The following is a 7,903-nucleotide window of genomic DNA, read 5'->3' on the forward strand; positions in this document are numbered from 1 at the left end:
ACTAGGTCAAAGGAGACCCAGATATTTGGTTAAGTGTTATTCTAAGTGCATCTCTGAGGGTATTTCTCAATAAGAGTAACAATTGGATCAGTTAACGAAGCAAACCAGATGACCCTCCCCAACATGAGTAGATTCCATCCAACCAGTTAAAGGTCTGGATAGAGCAAAAAGGTTAAGTAAGAGATAACTTGCTTTCTCTGACTGCCTTTGAGCTACGACATCAGTCTCTTGCCTCTGGACTTGGACTTGAACAATGACTTATACTCTCAGCTGTTCTACTTTTCACATGCTTGGACATGTGAAGTACCATCATTTCTCTAGTTCTCTAGCCCACTGTCCCCCATTTATTCTGTTTCTCTGGAGAGACCTGACTACTAGATTCCAGAAAGAACTTATCCAAGAAATGATTTCTTACTTATTATTTCTTACTGTGGTGAATTGTAGCTTTCCAGATGATATCCATGTCCTAATCACTAGGACCTATGAATATTACTTCATATCATATACAGTGTGATTAAATTAAGGGTGGAGACATTATCTGGAATTATCTAAGTGGGTCCTAAGTGTAATTACATCATATATCCTCATAAGAGGGAGGAAAGAGAGAGAGATTTGGCAAGAAGGGAAAGCAATGTACCTACAGAGATGGACTTGAATGATGTGATTACAAGAGGAATACAGGAAGCCACTGGAAGCCAGAAGATGCAAGGAGTGAATTCTCCCCTGGAATCTCCCAAGAAAACATGCATCTGCCAAAACTTTAATTTCTGCCCAGTGAAACTGGTTTTAGACTTCAGGACTCCAAATTGTGAGATAATGTATTTGTTGTTTAATTCATGAAGTTTGTAATTATTTGTTATAGAGGCTGTGGAAAAGTAATATATTACTCTTACCATCAATCTGAATTTGCCCTGATGCTGATTTCTCTTTTCTGTAGAGTTTCTGTGAGATGAGAAAAAGGAAGGATGTTCCTATCTGTTGGGTTCTCCTTTTTCTTGTTCAATGTTAGACATTTCACATTTTCTTATTCCCTCACTGGATCAGTTGGTGCTTACCAGGGAAACAGACTTAATGCAAGACATACACATATATAAGAATTTACAAGATTGGCTTACAATGGCCACCCATAGAGTCAGGTGTGGAAAAGTACAAAAGGCTGTCTGTGCACTGGAGTCAAAAGGATCCAATCAAAGGCCTGGTGCTCATGGAAGTGTCCTGTTTGAGTCTTTATCAGGAGACTGAAGGATCGTCACTAAGAGGCTGAATAGTCTCTGCTGGAAGCCGGGAGATGATGTCCGAGGTGAAGATGAAGACAAGCTCTTCTGATTAAATGGAACCAAGCCTTCCTTCTTCATTTCCCTTTCATTCCACTCAGGCAGCAAGCCTATTGGTTGATATCACTCACACCCACAGTGGATTTTCTGTCTTCAATAAATTCCTTCAGCCATACCCAGAATTATGCCGATCCAATTTATTTGGGTATTTCTTACTCAAATTGACACAATCAGCTTACTATCGCTCTCACCTTTCCTGAGGTTCTTGCTAAAATGGAAAAAATATTGACAGTGGAAATTTATGCTTCTCTGGATCCTCATGTTCAGGTGATGATATTGTTAATGTTCTTCAAAGGCTATCTAGAGTCTCATGTGGAGATTGCAGTAGGTTTCCATTTGAGCAAATCTAGTCCAAGAAGTTTTGTTGGCTCATACAATACTTTAAACTTCTTTGAACTCAGATAATTTTTTCAAGAAATGAGCTAGCTTTTTAGTTGTTCACGGTTTCTGCTATTTAATGTTTATTGCTACTGCCAACTCCATAGAATCAGATTTCTAGTCTTGTCTCTGATAATATTTCAACATGCAACTCTAGCCTGAGTTCAAACATGTGAAGATGCCAAACCACCTCTTTTATGTTTTGTCCCCAATTAACCTATCACATCATGGCTTTTTATTCTTGCATTTTCATATGTATATATTTTTATTGTTAGACAACCCCAGTTTTTGCTTTTTTTGCCGTGTTTTGCATGGAATGGAATGGTTTACATGTTCCTGATTCTAATTAATCTCAGGTACCTGTTTAAGTCTTACATATACCATAAAACTTTTTCATGTTGGTTTCTACTTCAATTATGTATCTCTTCCATATGTTTCCATCATATATAATTCTATAATAACTCTTAGTATCTTGTATAGTATATACTAATTTGTTGCTTATTATGTAGTACTATCAGGAAAACTACTTGAGACAAGAATTGTATCATTCATATTTCAAACCCTGGCATTGTGCCAAGAATATGGAATGTATTCAATTGTGTTGAATTATTTTTACCCACATAATAATACCTGTGAGTACTTATCACAATGTCTATTTTATATTTGGAAAAGATTGGGATACACCAATGCACTAAATTCAGTACTTCTCATTTAGTCTTTATTCAACCATGACTGATTTTTTATTTTTGAAGAGTTGTTTATATATTTTGTGTCGAAACACACCTAAGAAATGATCATGGAAATTCATGCTTCTTCAGATCTACAAAGAAATTACAACTTTCCAACTTCTAAACATGTGCCCTAGACTTACAGAGAGAGACAGTGAGATAAGCTATATATGTTGAGGAGCATTGGAAGTGGAAATGGAAAAAAAGTAGAGTAGTAATATTTTTATAAATCAGATTTAGATCTTGACAATGAATGTAATCATTTAGACAAAAATAAGTATATCAATAAAATGAAGTACTGAGGAATGTTGGGGTGCAAGGACAGGCAGTGCTATGATTACAGAAGATTCAATCTCTTTAGATGATTCCCTGAAATATAAAACAAGGAAGGATGGGAGTCACATTATGTATTTAGATTTGTTAGTTCACATTCTGAAGGATATTTAAATTAAGTTATACTTAAGAACATGGAGAATCAATGGTTTTTTTGTTTTTTTGTTGGTTTTTTTTGGTACCAGGGATTGAACTCGGGTCCTTGCTCTTTCGCAGCAGGTGGCGAAACCACTAAACTAAATCCCCGGCCCAAGAGAATCAATGTTTTAATAGCGATATACTCAGAGGCTAAGGTTTTAGCTCAGCTATTTCTATTTAATGCCCAAATCTAGCTGCTTTTGTGTGTGTGTGTGTGAAGGGCTTTTGTTTAATATATCTGAAAAGAACACATATACAAAGATTGAGACATGAGAAAACATTGGTTCAACACAAATATAATCTACAAGAATTAGGATTTTTGGGAAGGTGAAAAAATTTAAACATTTTAAAAATCTGGAATCTGCAACAAAAATAAGCTGATAAAATCCCTATTAATGCTTACTAAAACAGTCTTCATAAGACTCCTTGTATGATCTTTATTAAACTAGAGAGCCTCAACCGGTTGCTATAGAGTTCCTCATATGCAAAACAGAAATAAGGGGATTTCCCTAGCTGGTCCCCATGTTGGTAAGTGTTCTTCCCCACCCCCACCCACCCCCAGCTTCTTAATGAAGCAGGCCTGCATACTCATAAGCTGAAAGAGGATGCCAGTTATCCCTCAGGCATCTGTCTTGTAGCATCACCGCTAATATTACCTCTGTGTGTAAGATTTTCAGCTGGGATCTAGGAACACCAAACACCACTGAGTTGCAAACCTATGCTAAGCATGTAAGACAATGACTGACAGGGGAAAAAATTTTAAATTACAAACTCAATCCATTTGATGTATTTCAAAAGATGCAATACTTTTCTTCATTTATCAGTGAAAGAATTAAAATTAACTTCAAAAAAGAAATTAGCAAATGGCAAACAAATTTCCTTGAAAGTCACAGTCACATATAGAGTGCATCCTAGAAAAGAGAAGGGGCAAGACAGCTTCCATCCACTTTCATGAGTTTCATCAAATACTGGATCTACTCAAGGGTGGAGAGAGAAAAAAGGTAACTTTCAAAAAGAAGTATATTATTAAATGAGGCATTTACTATTCTCCTTCCTAAGAGCACCAGGTAGGGAACATGTTTTTCTACACTAGATCTAGGAAGTGGAATGTGCAATCAATCTGTCCTCCTCCCCTAAGGGCTTTCCACTGGTTAATGAATTAAAAAAACAAGACTAAAAAACAACCCCCCCACTCCCCCCAAATAAAAGAAGGGGAAAAAAAATACTAAGATGTCCCAGATTACTCTCAAGTGGAATCAAGGAGCAGCGTCAACATTTCAAATTAGTCTGTTACAGTCATCACAAGCATGCCTCACTTTTTAAACAACAAAAAAAGTTTTTTTGAAACAACAAAACAAAAACTAGTACTGATCACTTTTCTGACAATCACAATTACTCAAAATTAACTAGTACTGGGAGGGGTGGGGGGGATACCTATTGGCCTTCTCTCACAGGAATGCATGTGGGTAGGTGAAGGGCGTTTGTCATTATTGCAGAAATGAATTTTAATTTTTAATCTTTAGTTTCATTTAAACATTGCTTTTAGTATGATGCCAACACCAGCTGTACAGAAAGGGATCTGGAGAGATGTTCATAGCAGCACATACCTGCGGCCCTTCTTCGGTTCTGGAGGTTCCAGGGCACCCAATATTGCTTCATCAAACACATTCTTCAGACCTTTCTGAGTGAGTGCAAAACACTCCACATACTTGACAGCCTTCAGATCTTGGGACAGCTTTTCAGCAGTCTCTGGAGTGATAGGTTTCTGTTTGTTCTTTGCAAATTTTCCAATAGTAGAGGGGTTATCTCTGAGATCAGTTTGGGTCCTAACAAGCAAGAAAGGAATCTTTGGACAGTGGTGAGTTATCTCAGGCACCCACTTTTCTTTCACATTTTCAAATGAGGATGGGGAGACCACTGAAAAACAGACTAGAAATACATCTGTTTGTGGATAACTCAATGGTCGTAGTCTGTCATAATCCTCTTGCCCCGCAGTATCAAAAAGCCCAAGAGTATATGGCTCTCCACCAATCATAACTGTGACTGCATAGTTGTCAAAAACGGTTGGTACATATTCAGATGGAAATTTGTTTGTTGTATATCAGGAGACATGTTTTACCAACAGCACCCTTGCGCACAACAAGCACTTAATTGTCTGCATTGTGGAAATAGTTTAAATATTTCAGATTTGATGTTGACCTCAGCTTCTCTGCCAGGGTGTTGGCAGCAGTGCCTCTACCAGCTTTTTTAATGGTCAAGTATATTATGTCTTTTATATTAATTCTACTTCCAGAGATAGATTGGAAGTTTTAAAAGAAAAAGGGCATGGCTTCAGTTTTTGTTGTTTTCCACATAGTATCTAACAATTATTGTTAATTATTCCCCAAATATAGTGAGTTTTAAACTTTTTACTGTTATAACAACATCTTGTAAGAATATCATTAGAGCAGTCCTCATAATAAAATGTTTATAAGCTCTGTAAAATTACTTACTTAAGCATTAAGTTTAAAAGACTAAAATCCTGTGCTTCAAATAAACACTACCTGTATGTAGGCTGGAAAACAGATAAATGTACATGATTAGTGTAAAAAATTGGAGGATGATCATTAAGAAAAAATAAAGGTCTGATTAGTTGGAACCGACCTTAGTAGCTCTTGAGCTGGGATATGAGGAAAACAGAGGAATTGTTCATGGCAATAAATAACCTTGAATTTAGGGTGGTAGAGATACAGACAGTTTCCAGCCTGTTACAATAAAATTTTGTAAAAAGGGACAGTAGGCAATTTGTGCCTGCCTCTAGGTCACACTGCCAGTTCACAATTTAGAGCACTAGAAGTATACAGTAAATGAAGTTTTTCTTCTTGCCTTTTGTCTGGCTGGTACTGTTTTAAAATTAGGACTATTATATTTCTAAACTAAAAATAAGAATCTCAAGTCCAAATTTCAGACATAGTACCCAAACATTTATTTAAAATGAATAGATAGCAAAAACAAAATAAAAAACAGCAGGATGAAAATACAGATATCACTTAAAAAGAGATTAGTAGAAGAAAGCAAAGTCAGTGCTATCCAGTTACATAATGTTATTATAAGAAATAAGCAAAATAGTTTACTTTCTCCATTCTAAATATTTAGAGGTTTATTAGAATTTCACAACTAGATGCCATAATCAAATTTTGAAATTTACAAGAAATGAAGCAAGAAAACATTGCAATCATATAATTAGAAAAAAAAAATCCGTCTACCAAAATGTACAAGTAAAATTAGTACCAGAAATCTTTATATACCTCTATGTCATATAAACAGAAAAACACTTACAGTCTCTTAAGCAAGCAAGTTCATGAACAGATATACAAATATAAGCATGGTGTAATTTTTTTAAGGATTAAAGAACATAGTTGTTGGACAAGCAAGCACTCAATAGGTCCTCAAATGATTCTTGCTCTTAGAAAAATGAATGAAAATTAGCACCTTACTTATGAGTAGATGATAGACAAGAAAAGGTAATGACCAACAAAATCAGAAATATCAACTAAATAATTAGTGTTAGTATGGTTATGAAAAATTATATAAGTATCAAACTTATTTTATATGAAAATGCATGGTTATATTAATAATCTAGATTTTAAGAATTCATCAAAAATTATGGGAAGTAGACAGAGAATAGATTATATAAACCTGTAATATAGGTTTCACTGAAAATTACATAGTGTGAGAACCAGTATATAATTTATAGTCCTTGAATTTTGGAAATAAACATGAGTTTCACCTCTTCTTACTTTAAGTCTACCATTAAAACAAAAAACAAGATTTACAGTCCCTGAATCATTTGAGGAAAAAAATTACATTTGTTCCAAAGTTTATGATTAAATATGCTCTCCCAAATTTTTCAAAGTAGAAATAGAATGTGTAAATATAGAATAGATATACAAATATAAGACAATGCCATATATGCAAAGTTCTAGGCAGGAAGTCATTTATAAGGATAACATTTGTTAATATTCATCCCAACAGCATAGAATATAAGGAACCAAATGATCTAATTAAAATAAGAGGAAAAAATAACAAAAGTGATACAATAGAGATTAGGAAGATTATAGAAGAGAAAGGTAAAACAGATCTGGTCTTCAGATTCATAGCAGAATTATGCAATGACTAAACAAGAACATGAGAAAACATGAACTTTTAGAATACAGCATAAGGGCTTTGGAGCACTTTCTTGGGCCTATTCTTAGAGTATCAATTGACTTCTCTTCCCAATTCTTCATCCCTCCCCACATAATATCCAAGTTTAAAGCATATTTCTTTGAAAACTAAAATGACTGAGAGTATAAAATATTCCTGTAGTGGATCATTTCACAGTAGAAGGACACTAGTTCATTGCAGGGCTGTTCAACTGGTAAATCATATTTGAAATTCATTATAAGATTAATTGGATCTAATCTTCATGTATTCACCCAGTTTTTATTGTTATTTATCATGTATTATTTGTAGGAATAATAATATTTAAGATAGTGATTATTTATCCATTTTATTTATTGCATGTATCTTTTCTTAGGTTGCTAGTTCTCCATTTATACTTTATATGACCAGAATGCTGTTTTAAACTTTTTTTTCCTGTGGTTATGGGGCTCAAACCCAGGAAAAATGCATCCTAATCATGATACCGAGATTTCTTTTTATTTTTTGGTGTTTTTTTTCTTTCTTTTTTATTGTCAGGATCTTACTATGTAGTTTAGGCTGACCTTAAACTCACAATCTTCCTGCCCTAGCTGTGTCCTGGAATTACAGGCAATGACCACCATGTCAGGTTAAGAATTTCTTATTTAGGGCCGGGGATTTAGCTCAGTGGTTTCACCTCCTGCTTTGCAAGTGCAAGGTCCCGAGTTTGATCCCCAGTCCAAAAAAAAATAATTTCTTATTTAAAAAAAAATTCAAATACATTACTGTTTGATACACACAGTAAAATGTATAAGGAAGGCTTAAAGGTGT

The 7,903-nt window shown here is 34.8% G+C and overlaps 1 pseudogene; it reads right to left on the bottom strand.

Moving 5' to 3' along the window:
* Positions 1-4,502: 4,502 nt before the first annotated feature.
* LOC101716470 (cell division control protein 42 homolog pseudogene) lies at positions 4,503-5,087 on the bottom strand (annotated as a pseudogene).
* Positions 5,088-7,903: the final 2,816 nt, after the last annotated feature.

Source organism: Heterocephalus glaber, unplaced genomic scaffold, assembly GCF_053883595.1.
Source record: "Heterocephalus glaber isolate CG9 unplaced genomic scaffold, H.glaber_assembly_v1.0 deba00000470, whole genome shotgun sequence".
Classification (NCBI taxonomy): Eukaryota; Metazoa; Chordata; class Mammalia; order Rodentia; family Bathyergidae; genus Heterocephalus; species Heterocephalus glaber.